The sequence below is a fragment of the Bison bison genome, unplaced genomic scaffold (genome assembly GCF_000754665.1).
Source record: "Bison bison bison isolate TAMUID 2011002044 unplaced genomic scaffold, Bison_UMD1.0 scf7180017864500, whole genome shotgun sequence".
NCBI lineage: Eukaryota > Metazoa > Chordata > Mammalia > Artiodactyla > Bovidae > Bison > Bison bison.
The window spans coordinates 5,588,868-5,604,367 of NW_011495059.1; positions in this window are offsets into that span (position 1 = coordinate 5,588,868).

Genomic DNA, 15,500 nt, shown 5'->3' on the forward strand with positions numbered 1-15,500 from the left:
AGAAGACTCTTGAGAGTCCCTTGGGCTGCAAGGAGGTCCAACCAGTCCATTCTGAAGGAGATCAGCCCTGGGATTTCTTTGGAAGGAATGATGCTAAAGCTGAAACTCCAGTACTTTGGCCACCTCATGCGAAGAGTTGACTCATTGGAAAAGACTCTGATGCTGGGAGGGATTGAGGGCAGGAGGAGAAGGGGACGACAGAGGATGAGATGGCTGGATGGCATCACTGACTCGATGGACGTGAGTCTGAGTGAACTCCGGGAGTTGGTGATGGACAGGGAGGCCTGGTGTGCTGTGATTCATGGGGTCGCAAAGAGTCAGACACGACTGAGCGACTGAACTGAACTGAACTGTAAATGGGAGTTTCCTCTGTTTTGTAAAATACTATGAGAAGATGAGAATTATGTTTAAAGAAAGAGCTAATAGGGGCTTCCTCAATGGCTCAGCAGGTGAAGAATCTGCCTGCAATGCAGGAGACACAAGAGACATGGGTTTGGTCCCTGGGTCGGGAAATGGCAACCCACTCTGGATAGAGGAGCCTGGCAGGCTACAGTCCAAAGGGTCACAATGAGTTGGACACAACTGAGCAAAGACAAGAAGAAAGAGCTAATAAAATCTTCAGCAAAGAAAAAGAGTCATAAAATACTTCCTGGATTTTGGAAACACTGGTGCTTTCGAATTTGTTACAGGAACAGGAGAAGAAAGAAAAAAAGAACAAAATGGGAAGGAGAAAGGTAAAACAGTAAAGAATAAGCAAAGGAGATTTGAGAATACTGTGTTTATAGACAGCTCAGTAGACTCCTTGGTATTGCTGGGGGAAATAAGAGGAATATTATTAAACCAGGGCAGCACGGTGGCAGCTTACTTGGAAGCCACACTGAACTGCCTGTGGGGGACACAATAGGGAGCATATCTTTGTCCCCGAGGGATATGATTGAAGCCACTGTATTCTGCCTCAATGGCGTCTTAACATGCCATGAAACTCTAGTTTCAGATTGACCTTTGAGGTGTCCCCAGGGATCCGTGGAGTTAATAGCTTTTATTTTGAGTCAGACACTTCAGCACATAGTCTCTCAATTTAGTGAAGATCCAGATAGATATTGGCTTTCACAGAAAGTGGCAAGAGACAGAAGCAATTGGCTTTGAGGTGTATGAGGAGGAGAAGGTGGCAGAGTGACAGCCCTGATGACCCCTTGCAACACCTCTCAGGTGAACAATAGCAGCAGTGGAGACAAAATGATGGAACAAGTAACAGAAGAACGTGTCATCTGTAATGAACTGGGCAGAGTTGAGCAAATGGTCAAAAGCACCTTCTAGATACACAGAACTATCTGTAACATGTTTAAGGAAGACCTGGGGAGCCTCTGTCTATCTTTCAGATATCATGTAGGTGCAGGTTTCCTAAAAGTAAGTGAGAAGGTTTGGAAGGGTCTGGCCAACATCTTTACTTGGAAAGATGAGAACTCAGAGCAGCGGAAGGCTCAAGAGTGTTAGTGAAGGTCATACCTTGTGACTGTCCCCAAGACCTGGGGTGATGGGAACCTGGGCTGGCAGGAAGACCCCATAATATTAACAGCCTTGTATTCTCTGAGCTGGCTCCTGTATCAAACCAACAAGCCAAGGGCAAGGTGAGAGAGAGGTGAGAAAGACATTCTGCCATTACCCTTATACAACGCCAGCTGAACAGAGACGAAGCCTCTGAACCACACTGGCTAAAAGGGCTTTACTAAGAGCCACAGGGGGATACAGAGGCTCTGAATCAAACAACGGATCAGGTTGATATTAGTGATAATATGGCATCATGTCAATAAATGAATACATAAACAGAGAATGTGTCTTTCACTGAAACACCCATGAGAATATTCAGAAAAATTGACCATGGCTATACAGAAAATGTCTTCCCTGGTGGCTCAGACAGTAAAGAATCTGCCTGCAATGTAGGAGACCTGGGTTTGATCTCTGGGTTGGGAAGATCTCCTGGAGGAGGGCATGGCAACCCACTCCAGTATTCTTGCCTGGAGAATCCTCATGGATAGAGGAGCCTGGTGGGCTGCAGTCCAGGGGTTGCAAAGAGTCGGACACAACTGAGTGACTAAGCGCAGCACAGCATGGAGAAAATATCAGCACCTTTCTCCCCAAAAAGAAATAGTAGAGACCTCTTTGACCATCAGGTAAAAAAAGCAGGAATTAAAAAGTAGATATGAGGCAAAAGCCCAAGCACATGGAAAAATTAAAACCTCCTCCTCAAAATTTATTTATTTTAAAATTGAAATATAACTGATTTACAGTGTTGTGTTAATTATTGCTGTATAGCAAAGTGATATACATATATACGTATGTATACAAGTTATTTTTAGAATGTTCTTTTCCATTGTGCTTTATCACAGGATATTCCATATAGTTTTCTGTACTATACGGTACGACTTTGTTGTTTATACATTCTAGATATAAAAGATCAGATCTGCTAACCCCAACCTCCCACTCCATCCCTCCCCCAGCCTCCTACCCTTGGCAACCACCAGCCTGTTCTCTATGTCCGTGATTTTACTTCTGTTTCATAGATAGGTTTATTTGTGTCATATTTTAGATTCTACATATTATGATATCTTATGCTATCTGTCTTTCTCTTTCTGACTTATTTCACTTAATATGATAATCTCTAGTTGCAAACCACCCCCCAACCTCAAAATGTAAAACTCCATTTGAGAACAAAAGAAAGTCAAAATTGCAAGTTCAAACCAGTTTGGAAAGAAAAGATGCAAACACTCTGTGTCTAAAGCAATAAGATACAGCTAAAACTATTATGAAAGGGAAATTTCATCTTAAACACTTATTTTTCTGAAAAAGAAAGGCAAATATAAATGAATAAGCATTCCAACCAGGAAGATACAAAATGAGCAGCAAAATGCATCTAAGGAAAGAAGGGCAGAATGAAGACAAGCAGAAATTAATCAATCGAAATATAAAACAAAGGTAGAATTGGTAAATGGAAGAGCTGATTCATTGCAGGAAAAAAACCCACACAGTAAAACAGAGAAGCCACTAGCTAGCCTAATCAAAGAGGAAAAGACCACATACAGAGAAGACATAATTAGGATGAGAAATGAAAGATAAGCATGATAAAGGAACATTTTAATATGTATCTTTTAATTACATAAATAATGCACAGATACACAGGCATTAGAAATAAAAGTCAAGAAGAAAAAATAGAGTAAAAAGTTAAAGTCAGTTCAGGCTGCCAGAAGAAAATACTACAGGCTGGGTGGCTTAAGCAACAGAAATTTACCTTCTTGTGGTTCTGGAGGGTGAAAGTTCAAGTTCAAGGGGCCCGCAAGATGGGTTTCCTTTGAGGTCTCTCTTGTTGGGGTGCAGACATCTGCCCTCTTGCTGCCCCTTCACCCCTCTGTCCATGAGCCTCTGGTGTCCTTTTGTGTGTCCAAGGTTCCTCTTCTTACAGGAACACCACTCACTTTGGATTAGGGTCCAGCCAATATTTTAACTTAATCACCCCCATTAAAAGGCCCCATCTCTAAAATACAGTCACAGTCTAAGATACAGGGGGTGGGGGTGGGGTTTAGGGTTTTAATGTATGAATTCTGGTGGGGACAGAGTTCAGCCCATAACACCCTTTCTCCCCTTTCCTCCTTCAAATTCCACCTCTCTCCCGGGAGTAACATGATTTTTCAAAACTTAATTAATTATCATTGACTGCGCTGGTTCTTGGTTGCCTTACACAGGCTTTCTCTAGCTGCGGCGCACACATTTCTCATCGTGGTGGGCTCTCTTGTTGTAGGCCACGGGCTCTGGGGCTTGTGGGCTTCAGTAATTGTGGGCTCTAGAGCCCAGGCTGGGGCTTGTGGCATGTGGAATCTTCCTGGGCCAGAGATGGAACCCATGTACCCTGCACTGGCAGTGGATTCTTAACCACTGGACCACCAGGGAAGTCCAGAAGTAGCAGGGATGAACCAGACCCTCCGTGACATTGGTGGTGTCCTGGACAAGAGTCAAACCAAGGCCCACCTGCCATAGATCTCTATATTTTTTGTAAATCCAGCCACCAAACAGTTAAATACAATGGTCTATCCTCCTACCTGGACAAATATACTTTCATTTTGATCTGGGAAACCAGGTTTGGATTTAAAATTTCTGGACTCTCCAGAGTTCCTTCCTAGAACATAGTGGTAGGGCCTCCCTTCTCTTCCTGTGGCCGGCTCTGTCTACACCACCAGAGCTTCTTGCATACATACATGGAGACTCCAATTTTCACATCCCACACCCCTCAACAGTGCCTTTTGGTGACTGATTGGGCTTAGCAGTGGTCACAGCAAGGCTGCACTCCATCCTCAGGAGGATGTACCTGGGGCGAAGTACCCCCACCCCCCCAACCCCCGCAGACTCTGGAAGGAATTTCTGGGTCCCAGGAATAGGAAGACTGGACTAGAAGGAAGTCTCAGGCCCTAGACGGGTGTGTTCTCTGTGGGTGGGGTGCACCTGGAGGGAATATGAGCAGCCCCTCTAAAAAGAAGCCCACAGGAAAAGTCCCTCTTGCTCACAACTAGATGTTAGTGGGTATCTTTTCAGACCATTTTATATCCGTTTTATATATAAAAAGGAGATCCTAATTCCAAAACAAAGGCTTGTTTTTATTTTTAAATTACCTTTAAAAATATTTATTTATTTGGGTCTTAATTGCAGTGTGTGGGATCTTCTCACTTTGTTGCAGCATGCAGACTCTTTACTTGTGGCATTCGAACTCTTAGCTGTGGCTTGTGGGATCTAGTTCCCTGACCAGGGGTTGAACCCAGGCCCTCTGTATTGGGTGTGCTGAGTCTTAGCTACCAGACCACTAGGGAAGTCCCTAAAGGTTTATTTTTAAAAACAGATTCTCTCTTTTTCTGAGATTTGCTTTTTTTCCCTCCCATTTTGTCTTGTAGATCTTTCCATGTCAGCACAGATAGATTTACTTTATCCTTTTCCATTGTTGCATGATATTATGCAGTATAAAGGTAAGGGGGGAAATTATGAAAGCCTATTTAATATGATGCAGTGTTAGTCCTCTTGAAAATCAAGATGATTTAAAACCAAAATAAATTAAAAAAAATAAAAATTACCAGGATTGGCTTAAGAAGACATTGAAAACCAAAAGACTAATAACTATAGAAGTAGCTGAGCCCTCGTGAAGGGATTGTTGTTGTTCACTAGGTAAATCCAGTCCGAATCTTTGCAACCTCCACGGACTGCAGCACGCCAGACTTGCCTGTCCTTCACTGTCTCCCAGCGTTTACTCAAACTCATATCCACTGAGTTGGGGAGGCTATCTAACCATCTCATCCTCTGTCATCCCCTTCTCCTCTTGCCTTCAATCTTTCACAGCATCAGGGTCTTTCCCAATGAGTCAGCTCTTCACATCAGGTGTCCAAAGTATTGGAGTGTCAGCTTCAGCATCAGTCCTTCCAATGAATATTCAGGCTTGATTTCCTTTAGTAACTTTATTAAGAGTCATAAGACATCGCCCTTTCTCCTTGCTGTGTTAAGACACAGCCAGAAGATGATCATCTGCAAGCCAAGAATTGGACCCTAACCAGGAACCAAATTGACTGGCGCCTTGATCTTAGACTTCTCAGCCTCCAGAACGGTGGTACACAAGTTTCTGTTGTTAAAGCCACACCATGTGTGGTGTTTTGTTACATATAGCAGCCTGAGCAAAGACAAGTATCAAAACCTGACAAAGCAGCAAAAGGAAATTCACGGACTAATTTAATCTATGAATATTGAAGCAGAACTTCTTCATGAGAGATTAAGAGGTGGAATAGAGTAATGCTGTTACGGAATAAAAAAACCTATAGTCAAATGATGGGAGGCTGACACACAGAAACCAGTCACATCAGTCTTATTTCTCTATATTACCAATGAACAATTGGAAATGGAAATTAAAAACACAATACCATCTACGATAGCTCTATAAATGCAATACTTAGATATAAATCTAATAAAATATGTACAGGATCTGTATGATAAAAACAATGAAAAGTTATGAAATCAAAGGCTTCAATAGATGGAGAGATAGACTGTGTTCACAGATTGGATGATTCAATATAACAGAGATGACATTTCTCCCCAGATTTACTTATAGGTTTAACATAATTCCTATCAAAGTTCCAGCAGGGATTTTTGTAAATACAGACAAGCCGATTTCAAAACGTATACCTAAAGGCAAAGGAGATAGAATAGTTAAAACATTTGAAAATGAAGAATAAATTTAGATGAATCACAGTCCCTGATTTTACTACTTATCTATATAGCTGCAGTAATCAAAACAGTGGCATTGGGATAGACGCAAATCAAGGGAACAAAATACAGTCCAGAAATAAACCCACACAAGTTAATCAACAGATTTTTTTTTTTTTTTGGCATGTCTTGTGGGGCCAGGATTGAACCCAGGTCTTTGGCAGTAAGAGTGCAAAGTCCTAACCATTGGACCACCAGGGAATTCCTGATCAATGGATTCTTCTTAAAATTTTATTTATTTATTTATTTATTATGTTTATTTATTTATTTGGCTACACTGGGTCTTCATTGCTGCTCGTGGTCTTTCCCTAGTTGTGGCATGTGGGCTTTTCATTGCAGTGACTTCTTGGGACAGAGCATGGGCTCTAGGGTGAGTGGGCTTCAGTAGCTGCCGTGTGTGGGCTCAGTGGCTGCCGTGAGTGGGCTCAGTAGCTGCCGTGTGTGGGCTCAGTAGCTGCTGTGAGTGGGCTCAGTAGCTGCCATGTGTGGGCTTCAGTAGCTGCTGTGTGTGGGCTCAGTCGCTGTGGCGCACAGGCTGAGTTGTCCCTCGGCATATGGGATCTTCCCAGGCCAGGGATCAAACCCGTGGCCCCTGTACTGGCAGTCAGATTCTTCACCACTGAGCCACCAGGGAAGCCCAATTTCTGTTTTCATATATTTATAGATTGCTAAACATAGAAATAAATACAAATACATGTATGAATGTTAGCCTACCCATGTGTATTTCCTAGTTCTGTCTTCTCAGAAGGCACTGACAAGCCAGTAGCAATACGCATGTTTAGAGATGTCGTGCCCAGATCATGGTTTCTAAATACCATTCTCATATATATATATATATATACACACACACACACGTGTGTGTGTTTCTGTATGTGTTAGTCGCTCAGTCATTTCCAACTCTTTGCGACCCCATGGACTGTAGCCTGCCAGGCTCCTCTGTTTATGGAATTCTCCAGGCAAGAATACTGGAGTGGGTAACCATTCCCTTCTCCAGGGGATCTTCCCGACCCAGGGATCAAACCTGAGTCTCCTGCATTGCAGGAAGATTGTTTACTGTCTGAGCCATGAGGGAAGCCCACACACACACACACACACACACACACACACACATATATACTAAGGTTTCTTGGAGAAATATTTAATTCTAGAGCTTGGGCAGAAAAAGTAAACCATGAGCTTGGAACATATTATGATGTTAGCAAGTAAGGAAGTGCTCAGAAGATGATGGGGCTGTAGTGAAAGGACCCAGGAACCAATCTGAAGTCATTCCTGATGGTTTAAAGCTGGGACTATTTGAGCAACAAAATGAAGACTGGATTATAACCTTGTTCAGTTTTCTCCCCCAGAGAAGGCAATGGCAACCCACTCCAGTACTCTTGCCTGGGAAATCCCGTGGACGGAGAAGCCTGGTACGCTGCAGTCCATGGGGTCTCGAAGAGTCAGACACGACTGAGCGACTTCACTTTCACTTTTCACTTTCATGCATTGGAGAAGGAAATGGCAACCCACTCCAGTGTTCTTGCCTGGAGAATCCCAGGGACGGGGGAGCCTGGTGGGCTGCCGTCTATGGGGTCACACAGAGTCAGACACGACTGACATGACTTAGAAGCAGCAGCAGCAGTTTTCCCCCCAAACAATTATCGTGTCTTAACCTACTGTATAATTAACTTATTGTGTGTTTTTTTTATTACCTCGTCTCCCCACTTGAATATAAGCTTTAGAGTGAGACTTGGGAGGGGGCTCTGGTTAGTTTATGGATATTGTGGATATTGGCACACAGACTAGGGAAACTGAATCTTCTAAGAAGCAAAGAGAGTTTTTCCAAAGAATTGAACACTAAGCATCAGCAGCGACCACCAGCAGATTGTCTTCCTCAGCACCTCTGAGACTCACAGGGGCCGGCAGGCCTGGTCCTGAGGGAGCTGAGTTGTCTGGGGTCTTCTGAGAAAAGAACGTGGCAAACTGGGAGGCTATCTCCCAAGGAACACTTTAGAAGATTTTCCTCTCAAAAGCACCCTTGGAACAGCTGTGCTTACTTTGCAAACTCAGTGAGAAGCTGACTTATGCATGATATTAAAAACCCATTGGTGTCTTTATCTCAGTGAAAACCCTCCCACTCCTGTGAGGCTGACGTTGTTGTTTAGCGCCAAGTCGTGTCTGATTTTTGTGACCCCGTGGACCGTAGCCTGCCAGGCTCCTCTGTCTGTGGGGATTTCCTAGGCAAGAGCACTGGAGTGGGTTGCCATTTTCTTCTCCAGGGGATCTTCCTGACCCAGGGATCGAACTTGCATCTCCTGCCTTGGCAGGTGGATTTTTTACTGCTGAGCCATCAGGGAAGCCCGAAGTTGACATCAAATTCGGGTGTTTATGGGTTTTACCCTGTTTTATGGGTAAAGGGAAGGCAGCATGGAGAAGGTAAGTGTGCTAGTTTCCTAGGACTGCTGTGACCTAGAATAGTTAGATTCCTAGAGTCAGAAAGTACATTAGGAGATGCCAGGGGCTGGAGGTGGGGTGAGGTCGGGACGGGGAATGGGGAATTAGTGTTTAACGGGGACAGAGTTTCAGTTTAGGAAGGTGAAAAATTCAGGAGACGGATGATGGTGAGAGTTGCACAATGATGTGAAAATTCTTAGTGCCACTGAACTGACAGTTAAATGTGGTTAAAATAATATATTTTACATTATGTGACTTTTACCAGAATAAAAAAACATTTAAAAAAAAGGACCACAAACTGGGTGGCTTAAAACTATAGAAATTTATTGTCTCACAGTTCTGGAGGCCAGAAGTCTGAAATTAAGGTATCCACCGCACCGAGCTTCCTCTGAGACTCTGGGTAGAATTCTTCTTTGTCTCTTCTTAGCTTCTGGGAGCCCCAAACACTTTTTGGCTTGAAACTACATGTCTGCTCTCTGCCTTTGTCATCATCTTTTCTCTCTGTGGGTGTCTGTTTCTGTGTCCAAATTTATAAGGACCCCAGTTGTATTGGGGCTTCCTTTGGGGCTCAGGCAGTAAAAAGTCTGCCTACAATGCAGGAGATCTGGGTTCGATCCCTAGGTCAGGAAGATCCCCTGGAGGAGGAAATGGCTACCCACTCTAGTATTCTTGCCTGGAGAATTTCATGGACAGAAGAGCCTGGAGGGCTACAGTCCATGGGGTGGCAAAGAGTCATATACAACTGAGCAGCTAACACTTTCACTTTTCACTTTCAGTTCTATTGGATTAGGGACCACCTTAAATGATCTCATTTTAACTTGATTATCTCCATCAAGACCCTATTTCCAAATAAAATTACATTTTGAGTTGCTGGAGGTTAGGACTTCATCATATCTGTTTTGGAGGATACAATTCAATACATAATGGTAAGTTTGAATCAAAGAACATTAGAGCTTGTTGTTTAGTTCTTAAGTCATGTCCGACTCTTTGTGACCCCATGGACTGAAGCTCACCAGGTTTCTCTGTCCTTCACTATCTTCCGGAGTTGGCTCAAATTCATGTCTATTGAGTTGATAATGCCATCCAACCGTCTCATGCTCTGTTGCCCGCTTCTCCTCCTGCCCTCAATCTTTCCCAGCATCAGGGTCTTTTCCAGTCAGCTTTTCACATCAGGTGGCCAAAGTATTGGAGCTTCAGCTTCAGCATCAGTTCTTCCAATGAATATTCAGAGTTGATTTCCTTTAGGATTGACTGGTTTCCTCTCCTTGTTAGAGCTAAAAGAGACTTTTTCTGTTGAAAAGTTTCCACCCTACTGGATACTCCCTCTCTGCATGACTTAACCATGCCTAGACTCTCCTGAAATGGAAAGTTATCAGGAAATTCCCAAAATATTAACTATGCTAATCCCTGAAATCTTGATTACCCTCTAAAGTGTCAACCTTTTAGGTCCTCTCTTTTTTTCCTGCTGACCGGGGTTTCCACCCTCCTGAGTTAACATTTCATGGTTCACCTGTCTCCTGAGTACTCTCTGGAGCATTAACAGAGGGCTTAGAGCCATTGCAAAGAGTGAGAATCAGGTGAGACATCCTTTGGGGAGTTCTATGATCTGAACAGGAGTGATATAAAAGGGAAATACAGGGCCACTGAGCATGTGTGGTATAGCAAAGAGAAAGGCACAAAGACAATTAAGAACAGACTAAAATTGGAAAAGCTATGTGGAAAGGGCCTGGGGCGGCCCATAGCTGGGGAAAAGATCGGAAAATTAGGCTAAGTGACAAGAGACTTCAAATCAAATCACCAGATACATATTAAGTGCCCGACTCAGTATTTCAATGAGCCATGGGTGATACAAAGGCATATAATATCTGTTTCCTGCCCTCAAGGAAAGTATAATCTACTTACAGAGGTCAGACATAAAACTCAGGAGAAATAGGACAACAAAATATTTAAATAGGAATTCACAGTGCCTCACAATTGATTGCTAAATGAGCTGTAAAGCTGATGACAAGCTTTTAAAACTCTGTACCAGGAGAGATTATTTGGTTGTTTGTGGTCTAATTAGGTGCATATTTTCTTGCTGGGGGAAAAAAAGGGTTAACTAAGCAGGGCAAATCAATGGACCTAAGAGATGTCTTTTTACAGAGATCAATGGAATTCATAGAGCTTTCACTAGACTAAAAAAAAAAAAAAGAGAGAGAGAGATGTAAATGAAATCAGAAATGAAAGAGATGACATTACAACTGATGACACAGAAATAAAGAAAAGATGATAAGAGACCACTGTGAACAATTATATGCCAGCAAATTGGGTAAGCTAGAAGGAATGGAAACATTCCTAGAAACATATACCCAACCAAGACTGAATCATGAAAAAATGGAAAATCTGAGCAGACTTGCAACCAATAAGGAGATTGAATCAATCATCAAAAATGTCCCCCAAAAGAAAAGCCCAGGACCAGATGGATTCACTGAGAATTCTACCAAACATTTAAAGAAGAATCAGTGCCAATACTTCTCAAACTTTTCCAAAATATTGAAGAAGAGGGAACACTCCCAAACTCATTTTGTGAGGCTAGTGTTACCCAGATATCAAAGCCAAACGAAGACAGTACAAGAAAAGAAAACTACAGGCCAATATCTTCGATGACTATAGATGCAAAAATCCTCAACAAAATACTAGCAAATCAAATTCAACAGCTCATTAAAATGATCATACAACATGACCAAGTGGGATTTACCTGTGTGGGGCAAGGATGGTTCTACAGATGCCAATGATACACCATACTGACAGAATGAAGGATAAAAATCACACAGTCATCTCAGTAGATGCAGGAAAAGCATGTGACAAAATTCAACTGCCTTTCATGATAAAACATTCGACAAACTAGGAAAACAAGGAAACTACTTCAACCTAATAAAGGCCATATATGAAAAGCTCACCACAGATATCTTACTCAGCGGTGAAACACTGAAAGCTTTCCTCTAGGAATAAGGCAAGGATGTCCACTTATTGCCACTTCTATTCAACATAGCACTGGAAGTTCATGACACAGCAATCAGTCAGGGACCCAGGTTGCTGCAGGCTCTGTCATCTTCAAGACATTTATCTCAAGTTACCTTGGGTGTGAACATTTGGCTGGGGGCGGGGGGCGGGGAGAGAGAGAGTCAGACTCATATGGGGGTGTTTATGGGCTACACCTGGAGTGGCATAGATTACTTCTGCTCACATTCCATTTGCCAAAGCTCGGTTACAAGGTCACATCTAACTGCAAGGGAGGCTGGGAAACAGTTATGTGCCCAGGAAGAAGGAGAAATGGATTCATGACTAGCTATCGAGTCAGACTGTTTCTCATCTGCTCTTGTTCAGCTTGAAGGAACTTGGGCTCAGAGAGGTCCTAGGTCACCGTGAGTAAAGAGAAATTAAGAGATGCAATCTATGTGTAGTTGACGAAGCAGGAAACAAAAGTGCAGATGTAGTATCTGAAATTATAAATTGACCAACAGAGAAGCCAAAAATATGAAGCTACTGGGAATTCCCTGGGGTCCATTGGTTAGGACTTGGTGCTTTTGCTGCTGTGGCCCCATTCAATCCCTGGTTGGGGAACCAAAATATGCAAGCTGTGCAGTGAGACACCCCCACCCCCACCCCCAGAAAATGAAGTTACATAGCTTTCTTGAGAGAGGGACTGTAAATGGGATGGCTAAATGAGTTGTTGGCATATAAATGTTCAGTTGAAGTTCCTTTGTGTTCATTGCTGCTTAATATTCCATTGTGTGAATATTTCACCATGTGTCCATCCACTGCTGATGGACATTTGGGTTATTTTCAATTGGAGGCTGTGATGACGAGCATACATGAACACACCAGTAAGTGTCTTTGGTGAACGTATGAGGGCATTTCAGTTGGGTGTATGATCACTGGGGCATAGCCATGTTCAACTGTAGCAGGTCATTCCAATGGTTGTACCAACTTTCACTCCCACCAGCAGCAGACGAGTGTTCCGGTTACTCCACGTTCTTGCCAACACTTGGATTTTGTCAGGAGGAGTTCTTAGAGAGCCACCTTTTTCTTTCTTTATTTGGCTGTCTCAGGTCTTAGTTGTGGCACCTGGAGGCTTCTCTAGCTGTGGTGTAGGCTTGGGTGCCTCATGGCATGAGGGATCTAGTCCCCAGAAGAACAAAGCCCAGACCTCTCTGAGCCAAGCTGAATTCTTTACTACGCAACCTTCTTCAAGCCAACGCTGTGATTCTGAGGGAGCCCCTTCTTGTGTATACTCAGGAGGAGCGGGGAGGGTGACAGAGGAGACTGAGAGCAAATACCCAGCTGCTAAATTGATGGAAAAGTCTCTTTAAATGACTGAATTCCATTTCTGGACATTTATTTCATGGGTGAGCTGGCTCCTGTACATGTGCGGATGCATGAATAAGAAATGATGTATGGATAAGGTTATTCCCTGAAACATTATTTATTGTCACGAGTTCAGCTGAGTTGGAGAGAGAGCTGGGCTGCCACCTGGGCTGTGGGTGTAGTTGATTAAAGCAACAACAAGCCCAAATGCAAGTCACAGCAAAGCCTTTAGTCACTCAACCCGAAATATAAGCAAGAGGCTCAAACCAGAGAAAGCACTGATGCCCCTGTTGCATTTCCTCCATTGGGCAGCATGCAGGCGGGTCAGGGAGATTGGTGTAGACATTGGGGTCATCTCATTGATAGGGATTCCCAAACAGAAGCCTCTGGCAGATTCCTGGACCCTGAGCCAAGGGGGTGGGGATGGGGAGGGTGCTGGGAGTGGACGAGGACTGAGCCTGAGTCATTATGGGTTTCCCTGGTGGCTCAGTGGTAAAGAATCCAACTGCCAATGCAGGAGATGTGGGTTCAGTCCCTGGGTTGGGGAGATCCCCTGGAGAAGGAAGGGGCAACCCACTCCAGTATTCTTGCCTGGGAAGTCCCATGGACAGGGGAGCCTGTCAGGCTACAGTCCATGGGGTTGCAAAAGAGTCAGAGGAGACTTAGCAACTGAGCAACAACAACAACGAATCATTGTGGGGAAAAAGTCTTCAAGGTTCCCCACTTCGCTCTCTGATAGGGTCTTTGGCAGAGGCATCTAAAGACCTTGGCCTGAGGTTTCAGGTAAAGAGACTTAGGAATGAAGGCTTCTGGGATAGGAATGCACATATGCAAGGAGCATGCCCAGCCAGGGTGTCTGAGTCTCTGACTGCAGCTCCCCTTGGGGACCACAGTGAATTTACTGGGCGCCAAGACTGGTGTGGGGAGGGTAGTTTTCCTCCACATGGCCCGTCAGGTCAAGCCTTTGTCATTGCCTACAGTAAGGCCTCAGAAATCTCACTTAAGTTTTTGGGTAAGTGCTCAGTCCAGTTCAGTCGCTCAGTCATGTCCGACTCTTTTGGACCCCATGGACTGCAGCATGCCAAGCTTCCCTGTCTATTACCAACTCCTAGAGCTTACTCAAACTCATGTCCATTGAGTCAGTGATGCCATCCAACCATCTCATCCTCTGTTGTCTGGACTTCAGTTAAAATGAGGAGCTGGGCTTCTTACTTATAAAATCTAAGTATTGGAAACAACCTGAGGACCAGTTAATAGTGGGTTGGTTAAAAAAATTGAGCTTCACCCTCACCAGAAAATCCAATGCATCTTTAAGAAAGGGGAAGTTGTCTGTGTGGGTACACAAATATGGAACAGTGTGAGGCTGTAGGAGGGCTCTTGGGAAGTTAGTGAAGAGGGGGAGAGGCACTTCGTAGCTAGGAAGAGCATCTCCAGGGTGGCATCTTAGTTTGTGTGGGGTGAAGTCTATGGCACAATGGCTATCAGTGGTTCTTGTACAGTCTCTTGATGGTTCTTTGATAGCCCTGAGTTCTGACTGTTAATATTAGAATACGCCATACCAAGGCTGAGCTGCTAAGGATACGTGCACATCTACAGCCAGACATCAGGGTCTCAGAACCTGCTAGGGGACCCCAGGACTGGCAGTGGTGGTCCTGGAGCCACCCCAGCAAGACACGATGACTGCCTAATTTGAGGCTCTGCTACTGAGGGAACATGTTTAGTCTCACTGGGTAGAAATGGCCTTTCCTTGCTTTGTGAATGAGAAATACTTTGTACTTTCATAAATAAGTGCTTTTTTTACCCTGTCTCATAGCAAACCTGGTTGTCCCATACTCATCAAGTACTGGGCTTCCCCAAGTCCTTTCTTGGAGCCATTCCTTGGAATGCCCTGGAATGACCTAGAATGCTATGAAATGAGGACTTGCTTGCAAAACAGGCTGAGTTTCTTAAAAATACACAGAGGAGGGATACCTGGTGGTCCAGTGACTAAGATCCCTCCCTCCCAGTGCAGGGGGCCTAGGTTCGATCCTTGCTGGGAGAACTAGATTCCGCCTACTGCAACTAAGAGTTCACATGCCACAATTAAGACCTGGTGCAGCCAAACAAACAAATATTAAAAAGTTAAAATATGCAGAGGAGACCAACCCAGGCTTTACAAGCAACGTGGCAAACAGTCTCATATCACATCCAGAAGTTTGGGCCCGTAGGTAGGCCCCACCTATCTTACTAGTCAGTCATGCCAACCTGAGTTCTACTTGCTGGCACTTAGGTTTCTTTGCCCTAGAGGTTTCTATGAGTGCCAGAGCCCACTCTGTCTACACTAGAAGAACCAGAGAACTAATGTCCTCCAGGAGATCCCCTCAACCAGTGACAGACGGGAGATGACGTACAGCATCCTGGCAATCTTGGCCTTGGGTGGGTCCTCGGAGAGG